Source organism: Dasypus novemcinctus, chromosome 14 (genome assembly GCF_030445035.2).
Source record: "Dasypus novemcinctus isolate mDasNov1 chromosome 14, mDasNov1.1.hap2, whole genome shotgun sequence".
NCBI lineage: Eukaryota > Metazoa > Chordata > Mammalia > Cingulata > Dasypodidae > Dasypus > Dasypus novemcinctus.
The window spans coordinates 46,723,209-46,736,089 of NC_080686.1; the positions used below are offsets into that span (position 1 = coordinate 46,723,209).

At 40.7% G+C, this 12,881-nt stretch overlaps 1 long non-coding RNA gene across 1 annotated transcript; it reads right to left on the minus strand.

The window, feature by feature from the left end:
• Window positions 1-6,231: 6,231 nt before the first annotated feature.
• Window positions 6,232-10,970, minus strand: LOC131273271 (uncharacterized). Its single transcript, XR_009180438.2, has 2 exons — window positions 6,654-10,970; window positions 6,232-6,440 (listed from the first exon to the last, which is right to left on the minus strand). It is a non-coding gene; the product is annotated as an uncharacterized lncRNA (long non-coding RNA).
• Window positions 10,971-12,881: the final 1,911 nt, after the last annotated feature.

A 12,881-nucleotide genomic window follows, 5' to 3' on the forward strand; every position in this document is an offset into this window, starting at 1 on the left:
CCCCATCAAATCTTTCCTATACACTATTTCACAATTTAAGCTAAGATAAAGTTCTACTGGTTTTCAGTTATTCAACTGAACTATAAAATGAGATGCTATTGGATTGGGTTTGGAAAAAACAATACTTTCATTTCTTCTATAAGCAAGGCTTACAAAATAGTTGTTTGATTACTTCATTCTGTCTTACTGGAGGAAGCTTTGAAATGGAGAAGACACCATATACAACTGACATTACTTTTATTTTCAGGTCAGTAGATTCATACTTACTGAATTTTAGGTGGCAAAGCATGCACACACCATCGACTTCAATAGTCAGTTCAGCACCAGAGGTTTTGTAGTAGCAGAAAATATACTCAGATTTTGCCAATATGTTGAAACTTGAAAACCTTAATGGTCACATGTTAATTTCCTGGCTATTAAAGCAAATGCCATATAGTGGATTGACTTAAACAATGGGAAATCATTAGCTTATGGTTTCAGAGTCTAGAAGGCTTGCTTCCCCCTGGAGTCAGTTGCTTCTGGCTGCCGCAATCTTTGGGGTTCTTTGGATTTTCCATCACATGACGATGCATATGGAGGTATCCCCTCCTTTCTCTTCTAGTTTCCATTGACTTCCAGCTTCTGGCTGCTCCCCATGGCCAATTTCCTCTGCTTATAAGGACTTCAGCCATATTGGATTAAAGCCCACTTCACTCAGTTTGGGCACACCTTAAATAGTAACAACTTCGAAGGTCCTATTTACAAATGGGTTAATACCAAAAGACCAGAGGTTGGGATCTGAATGTGTCTTTTGTGGGGGGCATGATTCATTCTCCCACAGGTCAGTACTATTGAAAGGTTTTATTCCTTTTCTACACTCATAGATACATTAGTTGATAGCTATCTCATGCTAAGTAAGAAACTGCTATAAGTAAATACTAATTTACCAGAAGTCTCCCTGAAACTGTTTCTAACACAATAAAATTTCTATTTACATGTAGTAAAGGAGGTAAATAATGGATTATCACTGTAAGCCTGAAATATGTAATTATAATTAAGCCTCAAAGTAATAAGAAAAGAGCTGAGGAAGTCACCATTCCTTTTCAGGCTGCAGTTGAATCAACCACACTTAATGATAACAAAATTATTTGGGGCTCTACATTTATAACCTTTTAGCTTCTTGTATTGCCAAGGAATGCTCAAAGAAAGAGAGGAGGCAGAAGGAGGTTGAACTAATTAGAGGACGTACTCATTACTGTGTTGATGTTTCAGCAAACCGGCTAACTAATCAATAGCAGAGTCCAAGGGAATGCCTACGATTTTATGTTGCCTTAAAAATCTCAGTGAATTTCCAAAGACACATTTAGCACCCTTATAGATTGCCTATGACCTTGTTAATTTACAACAAAGCATCACTAATGCATTTTTTTCAAAGTTTTCGCCACAAAAAGGGGCTATATAAATGTCTGGGACTTTGTAGCTCAGAGGAAGCTTTTACGTGTTGGCCTTGATATTTTACCTGTGGATATTTTACCTGTGGATTCTGGATGAACCTCAGCATTTCCACAGCACCATTTGGTCATGGGTTTGTCTGTCTGGGGAGCATCTGGTATTGGCCTCAGTCTTTTCTTTTGATTTCCTGGTATCTGATAAGTACCCATGTATCTCTTTATATAGGCATAAACCAATTAACCTCAAGTGTTTTGATATAATGCTGATAATCTTCATAGGCCAGGAACTCTGGATTCTTTGAATTGGCCTGAGAGTTGATATCAGAAGCAGTATAAACCAGTAAGTGTTTTGTCTAGCTCTGAGTTGTAACTCAGTGTTCAGGGAAAAGTATGCTGAAATTCAGCTCTATGGATCAAAATAGATAAGACAATTATCTCAACTTCCACCCTATGGTTAATTTCTCCTCTCTCTCTTCCAAAAAAAAAGATGGACTGGGAAACAGCATAGTGTAGTAGGCAAGAATAAAGTCTCTGTATCCAGACGGATTTAGTGTGAATTCTAGTTCCCTTATTTATTAGGGGAGTAATATTGAACAAGTTATTAATATTTACATTTGTAACAATAATAGGACAGATTTCATGAGATAGCTGTGAGGATTATATGAGTTAAGATATGAAAAGATTTTAGGACAGTATTTGGTTCATTGTTACCATTATGTAAAGGTAAGTTATTGTAACCTAGCAAGTTTTTATAAGATAGATGTTCCCCTTCAGAAATATTAATTTCGCACTTTGTAATCAATGACATTTTTATTTCATATATGGCAAAAAATAGAACATTGTACTTGCAAGTTTTTCTTAGAAATTGCTTCTTTATAAAAACTGTTTGTTTAAAATTTTAATATAAATAACATAGAACAAAGAGGAATATGCCCACTGGGCTGTTTCAAATAAAGTAATTAAATCTTAGATATTATCTTTGCACATAATTTTTTTAAAAAGGGGCAGTAAAAGGAGTTAAAATGGCTACACCTTTTTAAGCAGTTGCCCAGTAGTAAGGAAAAAAAAAACAATGAGTTCATTTGCTGTCTCCTGAAAAGACAAAAAAGGGTTCATATATTTAAGGAATTTCCAGCAGAAATTTGGAGTCAGCATGGACAATAATGAGTGGCCATTTTCTTATTCCTCAGAAATATTTACTGAGTGACTATTATGGGCAAAGCACTCTTCTGGGCACTGCCACTGAATGAAGCAAATAATCATCCCTGTCCTGTGGAATTTATATTCTACTGGGAGGAGAGGGACAATTAGCATAATATCTAAATTGCAGCTTCTATATGTATATAAATTATAGACACACATTATTAAACAAATGCGCGCACACATACTAGAAGTGCAATAGTTCAAAAGTAGAGCTAGGTTAAGGAGGTAAATGGGATTAGGAATGCTGGGGATGAGGTTACAGTTGAAATAGGATGGTCAAGGGGGGCCTCACTGAGAAAAGACTGAAAACAATGGTTTTAATACCATTTTGGATAATGAATAAAGAGACCGTGGGTGCGGGGTGGGGGGGTGGGGGGGGTTAGGAACTTTCCACAGGCCTGATATGTTACCTAATTACTTAATTAGATCTAGCCTAGAGAAAGAAACCCTGATTTTAACAGAGCCCTAAAGTACTCATAAAAAAGAAAAGAAAAGAAAAGAAAAAAGTCATGATGATATAGCTTAAGGCATGGACTATAGTTTTCTGGGTATCAGACTTTTATCAAAAATTGCCAGAGTCCTTCCAAGCCTGGTTTCTATTCTCTTTCTCTTTCTTCCTTTCTATATCATCCTATTCGGAAAGATTATTTTATTTTTGACCTTATAAAGTTATCAAAAAGTTAATTAAGATTGGAACTAGACACATTTTTGCATTTAAGTTATGTGGGCTCATATTTATAGTTAATTTTAAAATGCAGGATGTTATAGTGGGGACAAGGACTTAGTGCTAGACAACTCAGAAATGGGTCCTCATAATGGTCATCAGTTCCTGACCATGGTAAGAATGATCCCTTCTGTGTTTATCAGGGTCCCTAGTCTCACTCATTAACCAAAAGCATGAGCAAATTTCCCTGAGAGCAAGTTGTATTAATTGATTGCTAGATGAATTGTTCCCCACACTACAATTTACTGGCTAAATGCCGGCTTCTTTACTCAACCATGGATGGGAAAATTCTGCTTCAGCTATTTCTATGAATTAAAAATGTTGAGTATCTGCCTCCTTAGCAGAGGCAGAAAAGCATGACCATGTCATACTAACGACAGACAGTTTGACATTTGCATCTAACACACGACCACCTGTATAAACTTGGGTGAGTTTCTTACTATATAAAAAGGGGAATAATGATATCTAACTCATAGGATTCAAGAGTATTAAATAAGATAAAATATATAAAGATTAGGTCAGTGCCTACTACATGATTAAAGATCTATACGAGCAGCTCTTAATAATATTTGTGAAGTTCTCTTCCAGACATATTCAAATAAAAGCTGAAATACAATTCTTGGGCTTGCCCTAGTGATCTGTCGAAAATCCCTTCCAAGAGTCAAAGGTACTGGATCACCCCCAGCCATAACAGCTAAACAGAAACAAAGAAAGTCATTTCAAGCCTAGTAGTAAACTGAGAAAAAAGGAATTAGGTACAAAGTAAAATTCTTTCCTATCTCAAGGAAACATCCTGCTGTCCATGTCAAAGAAGCAAGTGTTGCTAGATGATTAGATTGACACAATTATATGACTAATTATTACATAGAGGATAGTAAGCAACTCTTTTCAACATTAGCAAAAAGCAGAACAGGAAGAAATAAGTTTAGTCTGTAACATCAGAAAAGACCATTGAAGGGCTGGAATCTCCCAAATTGGAAATCTTTAAGAGGCTGGCTGCCTCCTAGGCTAAGCCATGCTATAAAAGGAAGAATGAATTACCTGCCCGCATCCTTCCATTTCTCACTCTGTGCTTCTATGATTCCACAGCTGCACTTTTAGAGTCAACCCTCAGGAGTGACATGAAAGGATATTAAAATTTCTCCTGGAAAGGGACATGCTTTTGTCTTCTGCAACCGTAGACATATAACCAATAGATAGCCAAAAGTTCTTGGAAGAAATAAATGTCAAATTTATGGTTTGCTCTCTGAAATTATAAGTGCACATTTCTAGTTACTAGTGAATAAAAATTCACCAAGAATTAAATTTGCTAGTAAATTTGATTTTTAGGAACAAGACTTTTTTTCCAGCAGAGAACCTGATGTTAATACATTATGTTAATAACCTAGGTATAATAACATATAACACAGTATAGTTTTGTATTGTATGACTTTTAAACAGCAGTGCACTTTTTTTTCTATTTTAAAAGAGTCAAGAGCTTCTCTTTTCTTAGAAAATGTCCCCTGTGAGTAGTAACGACCCACAGCCACCTCTAAGTTATTAAGAGTGTAATTGTCTGCTCTGTGGAGCATTTGACCTGTCTTTCTTCTCCTCATTCCTCAGGACATCTTCCATTTTGGCAATTCTACTACTCATCTGAAACTATCCCAGTGGGTGAGCAGAGAAATAAAAAGATATAAAATACCCATCAGTTAATTGGCTCCTTTTTAATAGAATAGGAACAATTTTATTGGAGCTTGAATATAGTTGTTAAAATGAGGTTTGAAAATCATCTATGACTGGCACAATACTTTGTATATTCATATATATTACTGTAGATGATCAAGATTTGATTTCTTGAATTCTAATTAGGTTCCTGATTCAGAAGAGGATCTTGCTTATCACGATATTCTTGTCATGAATTTTTAAAAATACTTATACTTTCAAAATATTTACATATTACCGTTATGTTTTAAGCATTCAAAAGTTGTCACCAAATGATTTATTTTAATTTAGTAATAATCAAACTAAAGAAGATAGAAATCTCTCAGATCTGATATTCACTTCCTGCCTTCATTTGAAAACAGCCAACAGCATATTCAGTAGCCTCTATTGTTCTGATCCACTCTCACTGAAATAACACAATACTTTCCCCAAGGGATATTTTTCTTTACCTCAAACTAACACATTTCATTTAAAAAAAAAAAAGATTAATACTGAGCTTAAATTTGTTTCCTTTCAATTCTACTCCCACTCTACTTCACAATGCCTGTAAACTATCAATAGGAACTGTTTCCTCTAAGAATATGCTCTTCAGATATTTGTAGTCAGCTGTCGTAGTCTACTAAGTTGTTTCAGCAGAATATGCATATTCAGTTATTTTAATTTTTCTTCTTAAATTAATCCCCCCAGTCATCTCTTTTGTATTGCTCTTTTCTGAATTCTATCCTAATTTTTATTTTATTTTCTTTCAGGGATAAGCGGTCAATGAAGTTTTTTAAAGCACCTCCCAGGAGCTGTGAAAAAAGACTCAGTAACCTTCTGGTTTTTTCCTAAAACAGAGGGTCCCCACAATTTCCTATCATGATATTAATAATGTGCCAAGATTTCAATAGAAACTCATCCTAGATGAGAAAGCAAATAGTGAGTGGGACAAAGGCAAGTCATTTCACAATGGTGATTGAGAACTCATAAGTTTTCCCAACAGATTGCAAATGTGAAGAATAATCTTATCTAGTGGGAAATATCACTGAAATAAAAGCATCTCATGGATCCGAGAAATGTTTCCAAGTCTTTTGGAAAACTGACCCAGCCCGCAGGTCAAACGAACCGGCACCTGAAAGAGGGAGTGGGAATTGGGGGACAAGAGGCAAGAGAAACGGAGACAAGACAGGATTCTGATCAAGTCTCCGTTTATTGAGGGTAGAGCATCAGAATATATACTAAGGGGAGGGTATTAGCAGGGGGTGATAGGCTGATGAAGCGGCTCTTCCATATAAGGCAATAAAATGCTGTTACACCACTTGCTATAGGTTGCGAGTCTTCAATGCTGGTCATGGCTTCAACATCTTGTTGCGCAGGTGCGACACTTTTTGCCCGGGAAACTGGGGAAAGGGGAAGAAGAAGGCGGAAGCACAGGGGTGGAGTAGGCGTACTTACGAAAACCGCCATGTTGCTGGAGACCGCAAATGCACGTAGCTCCGGGCGGCTCCCCACAGGTCCCCCTTCTTTATTATATTTTATGAAGCACCCTGAGTTTGGGGGAACTGTGCCTGTCTTAGGTCGGGGCGTGCAAACGGTTAGGTGGATTGCCTTACCCGTCATGGAGAATGCAACAGCAGCGAAAGGCTGTGTCTCTGTCTTAGGTGGCTCTGCCATGGAACCCATCACGCCCAGTTGCCCATCATTGGCTATCCAGTTCATCACCTCAGAACCTGACAGGGTTCATATGTATTTGAGAACCGCTGCCAGCAGTCAGGATGCTCCCATTTTGGTTATAATGTGTGGAGGCCAGAGGGAGGTGCGGTACACACTGCGTTCTCTTACTGTGGTTTCATAATGGAGGTTTGGGGAGGTGAAAGCAAGAGGGGGAGAGAGAAACATGAGGGAGCTGTAGCAAGGATGGGCTCTTCAGTCGCAAGCAGCTGGCGCTGGTGGATGTGGTGTGCGGCGTTGGCCGGTACACTCTTAGGTTGTACTAAAGACTCGGAGTGCCAGTGTCACAGAAGGATTCCAGGGGGGCTGTACAGCCGCATGGGTTTTAGCGTTGGTTGCTTTCCTGCAAGAAAGCAGAGTTCATCTCAGGGAGAATGCTCTACCCTGGATAGGTTGTTATTATCTATTTGTTTTACCAATCGTTCCGGCAGCCACCTGGCTGCATCTAGTTCTTTGAAATAGACGCAAACTGATCCTCTGCCCCATATTAGGACGGGATCGGGTCCATGCCAGGTATTATCTATTGGGTCTTTCCATAGGACGGTGGCATGGTATTAGGGTGCCAGAAGCAGTCAGCCGCAGAATGTCCTTTTTGATCTAAGCTTAAAAATTTTAGAATAAAGAGAAAGTGGGATAATAGATTTTTGGGGGATCCTTTGATGGGGTACCACTCTCCCTTTTTTATTTTTTCTATGATTTTTGTAGAGACAGATACGCTCTTTCAACTATACCTTGGCCTTGGGGGTTATATTATTTCCTGCCATATGAAACCCCAGGTAGGTATAAGGGTCTTGTAATTGTACTTTATCAGGGGCAATTTGAAGCCCGTGTGCCTTTAGGGCTGTTTTCATATCACGGTAACATGTTAGGACATCTTGTTCCTTTTTACCAGCCATTAAAATGTCATCCATGTAGTGAATAACATAAAGGTCTTTCCACATTGCCCTTACTTCTCTTATGGCGGCAGCCACAAATTTTTGACATAAGGTAGGGCTGTTTGTCATGCCTTGGGGTAAAACCTTCCAGTGATATCTCCTCATAGGTTCTTTGAAATTCACAGAGGGGAGGCTAAATGCAAAGCGTTTTTGATCTGCCAGGTGTAATGGGATAGTAAAGAAACAATCTTTTAGATCTATGATAATTTTATAATATCCAAAGGGGATGGCTACAGGGGTTGGAAGACCAGGCTGCAAGACTCCCATAGGTATCATTGTTTTGTTTACTGCTCTTAAGTCTTGCAATAATTGCCATTTTCCAGATTTCTTTTTAATGACAAAAATAGGAGTATTCCAGAGAGAGTCACTTTCTGTAATATGTCCAGCCGCTAGCTGTTCCTGCACTAACCGCTGGGCGGCCTGTAGCTTGTCTGAGGATAAAGGCCATTGATCGACCCGTACAGGTTCATCTGAAAGCCAGGTGATTTGATCTGCATGGGGTACAGGAAGATCAATGACCCCTAGGCTAAATTTCCCAGGTCTTTTTTGTGGGTGTGTCCTGTGGCCGGTATGGGTTGAGTAATGCCTGTCTCAAGCTTTCCTAAGCCTTTTCCTGGCTTAAATCCCTGGGAAAGCATTTGAGCTGTGACTATATCATTGGGGCTACCCATACAGAGTGCCATTTGGCAAGTAAGTCTCGTCCCCACAGATTGACAGGGAGCCCTTGGAGGACATAGGACTGTATAGTTCCTTGATTTCCCTCCCTATCTTTCCAAGTCAAGAGCTTGGAACTTCTTTTGGGATTTCGGGTTTGCCCAATGCCTTGTAAGTTGGTTAAGGAGGGAGAAAGGGGCCAGGTGGATGGCCAATCAGCCTTTTTTAAGATGGTAACGTCTGCCCCTGTATCTATTAGGCCTTTGAACTGTTTACCGTCAAGCCAAAGAGACATAGTAGGTTTGTGGGTGGTGATGGGGTGTACCCAGTATGCATCAGAGGAGCCGAATGCTCTGTCCCTGTGGTCACTATCAATGGCAGTGTTGTTGGTGGGTATTAGGGGGAGTATTAGTAGTTGAGCGACCCGCTGTCCTGCAGGGAAGGAAATAATGCTTTTTGGAGCAGAAGCCATACTTTTTATTTCTCCAGTGAAATCACTATCCACAACTCCAGGGGAAATGTGGAGGCCACTAATAAGGGAGCTGCCTCGCCCAATGATGAGGCCAAAAGTGCCTTTTGGTAGTGGGCCAAACACGCCTGAAGGCAGGGCTCGAACTCCCATAGGCGGTGTTAGTACTGTGTGGGAGGAGGTACGGAGGTCCAATCCTGTGCTCCCTGAGGTGGCTCTACAGAGGTCAGAAATGGATTGCCGCAGTCGGGAACAAAGTTGATTGCCCCATAAGTCTGATTGTTTGTTGGGACCTGGGGCTAGCCCCTTCCCCCGGTTCCCTGATAAGGAGGGAGTGGGCGACCTGAAGATTCGGTTCTTGATTTGCATTCATTAGCCCAGTGTCTGCCCCTATGGCAATGGGGGCAGGAGTTGGGAAGGGGGGGTGGCTTTTGGCTAGCAGGGGGGCGGCGAGGACAATCTCTGGCTAGATGGCCAGGGTTGCGGCAAGAGAAACAGGCCCTAGGTGCACGGGGCACTGGGGATGGAAGCACTTGTCTCAAGGCTGCAGCGAAGGCTTGGGCCTGTTCAGAGGTGGCCTCCCTTATGGCGGCAGCTATAGCCAGGCCCTGCTGCTTTGTGGGGCCTATGTCTGAGCAAAGCTTAATGTAGCCAGAGAGATTTTCCCTTTTTCTATAGGGCGGGATACCTGCTTGGCAGGCTGCATTAGCATTTTCAAAGGCAAGTTGTTTTACATAGTCAGCATCAGTATTTGCATCACCAAACATTCTCTCAGTGGCTGTGCAACGTCTACCTACAAAGTCAGAGAATAGTTCCTCGGGGCCCTGACGGATAGAAGTTAAGGAGGTAAGGGATTGTCCCTTGGTAGGCAGTCTTTTCCAGGCCTTAAGGGCTGCAGCACGGACTTGTTCGAAAAGTCCAGCATCATAATACAACTGATGTGAGTTCTGCTTAAAATCTCCTGCGCCGAAAAGCATGTCCTTGGTCCACCCATTCTCAGTTCTGAGATTCCGCTGTGTGGTTTCCTTGCAAAACTCACAATATTCTGACTTCCAGAGGAGATAATCTCCTGAACTGAGAGCAGAGCAGGCGAGGGCGTGCCAGTCATGGGGGTGAGCCACCCGTCAGCAATGTGTTCTAACAGAGAGAGGGTGTATGGAGCAGTAGGGCCATAGGTGGTGACTGCGGACTTAAGCTCCTTCAAGATTTTGAAAGGGAAAGGGTTATAGATGCGCTCAGGCTCAGGTTCAACAGCAACCTCGCTCCCCTCACCAGCCTCATTAGGGCTCCCAGGCCTCTCGATAACAGGGAATGAAAAAAGGGGTGGTTTGCAGAAGTTGGCAGTTAGGGGATTTTTTAGAGGAGGGGTTAAGTTGAGCTGACGATGCAGAGTTGTGCATTGAGATTGTAGATCCTTTCTCTTTTTTAAAAGAGAGAGCCATAACTTTAGATCTGCATTGGGGTCCAGGCTAGCGGGGGCGGAAGCAGGGGTGCATATGGGGGTGGGCAGAAACCAACAGAGCGTTCTTCAGCCTCAGTGTTGGAGTTATCGGAATCCGTACACGGGGCGTTAGGGTTTGGATTACTAATAACTCTTCTCCTCTGATTAGGGACAGCTCTTCTCTTAGAGTTATTATTTTTGCAAGGGGAAGGGGCACTCTCATCATTGCTATCTATTTTAATAGACACCGAGTCTGAATGGGGGGGTGATATTTAGCAGGACTTTTTGCTGGGGGGGGATTTAGAGAGTGTCCCCAACTCTACTCCACCACCTTTCATTTATGGTCCCTTCCTGAGGAAGCCACGGACAGACATCTCTCAAAAATCTAAAGAATTCTATTAGCTCCTTAAATTTAACCTTTATTCCTCTCGCCTTTAACGCCTCTCTGAGGCTCTTAATAAAAAGTTCATGCTCACTCATTGCTTGTCCCATATTCGCCGATCACTTACCGAGGCTTCGCAACCGGGAGGCAGGTTCCCTCGCAGCATCCTCTTATTACCCTCTGATTCTCCTTCTTGATTTCTGGGTGTTACACTTGGTCCAGCCAGACTGTCTGTCGGCGTTCCTCACTGGATCCCTCGTTTTCAGGTCCCTGTTCGGGCGCCAATTGACCCGGCCCACAGGTCAAATGAACCGGCACCTGAAAGAGGGAGTGGGAATTGGGGGACAAGAGGTGAGAGAAACGGAGACAAGACAGGATTCTGATCAAGTCTCCGTTTATTGAGGGTAGAGCATCAGAATATATACTAAGGGGAGGGTATTAGAAGGGGGTGTTAGGCTGATGAAGCGGCTCTTCCATATAAGGCAATAAAATGCTGTTACACCACTTGCTATAGGTTGCGAGTCTTCAATGCTGGTCATGGCTTCAACATCTTGTTGCGCAGGCGTGACACTTTTTGCCCGGGAAACTGGGGAAAGGGGAAGAAGAAGGCGGAAGCACAGGGGTGGAGTAGGCGTACTTATGAAAACCGCCATGTTGCTGGAGACCGCAAATGCATGTAGCTCCGGGCGGCTCCCCACAGAAAACAATTGCATTTGGTCTTAGAAGAAAAAAATGTCCTCTACTGCTTTCTTCAACTCTACCTAAAAGGGACATATGTAATATTAATCAAACCTAATGCTTTAGGTGATGTCTAAAGATAAAGTTTATATAATGTAATCTTGGCTAGTGTTCACTTTAAAAGATCAAGGTATGAATGAAATCAGAGTTGTTAGTATAATATCTTTTTCCTGATGCCCACCATCCCATCACATCTACTCTATCCCCACTACCCCCCAACACATATACACATAAACACACCCTTTGACAAGCCATCTCTAACACAAACTACTCTGGCATAAGCTCCTTGATAGTAATAACTGTTTTGATTCATCATTGTAGCCCTTAATTCCAAATAGACACATAAATACATGATTGCTGAATCAATTAATTACTGAGTGAAAATAACATAGATCAGATGAGACAATGCAGATGACCAAGGATAAAAACAAGGCTAAGAAAGGAAATACAAAAAAGTCAGTACACATGTTCAAAGCCTGAGTCTAGAAATAACATTTCCTACTGTGGTAATCCAAGACTGAATGTACCCCAGAAAATCATATTCTTAAAGCCGGTGCATTCCTGTGAGTGTGAATGGATTGTAGGTGGGAACTTTTGATTAGATTACTTCAATTAAAGCTTGGCCCAGGGTGGATCTTAATCCTCTTACTGGAATCCTTTATAAACATGATGACTACAGAAAGGTAGACAGAGAAAGAAAGTCACAGAAACAGAGAGAAATCCATGGAAGCCAGAACCTGAAAGAAACAAAACCCAGAAGAGAAGGAAGAGACCAATAGATGCTGCCACGTGACTTGGCAGGTGGCAAAGGAGTCCAGGATCACCAGTCTTCAGGGAGAAGGCATCACATGATGGTGCCTTGATTTGGACATTTTCATGGCCTAAGAATTTTAAGCTTGTAAACTAATAAATCCCCATTGTAAAGATCAACCATTTCTGGTATATTGCATTTCAGCAGTCTAGCAGACTAAAATACCCATTATCTTTTTATTTTCTTTTATTCTAGAAAACTTTGAAAACCAAAGTATTACATGTATTTATATTCTTTTCTCTTTTAAGTTCATCCTTTTCACATAACCTGTGAAATACAGACAGCTTATCTATTCAAAACAGCCTATTGTTGCATATTATATTTATTATATTAATGTATATTATATTTATTATATTTATCATATTAAGTACCAGTTCTCTCTTAGCTAAGTAACACCAGGACCTTGTCAGTTATTGTAGTCTAATAAACCACATGTGCAGGGGCGGGGGGGAACTAGCAACCCAAAACAAAATAGAACATACTCTCAAAACTTGCTTGAGGCTTATTTTTTAAAAATCAATAAATATCTGCTACATTGTAAGTAACCAAATGACCCATCTGAAAAGTCATATTCCTTCTAAAACAATATATGAGATTTTTTCAGAATAAAATGAATTTATCTCAAAACACCTTATTAGTACAGAATTTCACAAATTTTCAATGTTTTAATACAACATTTC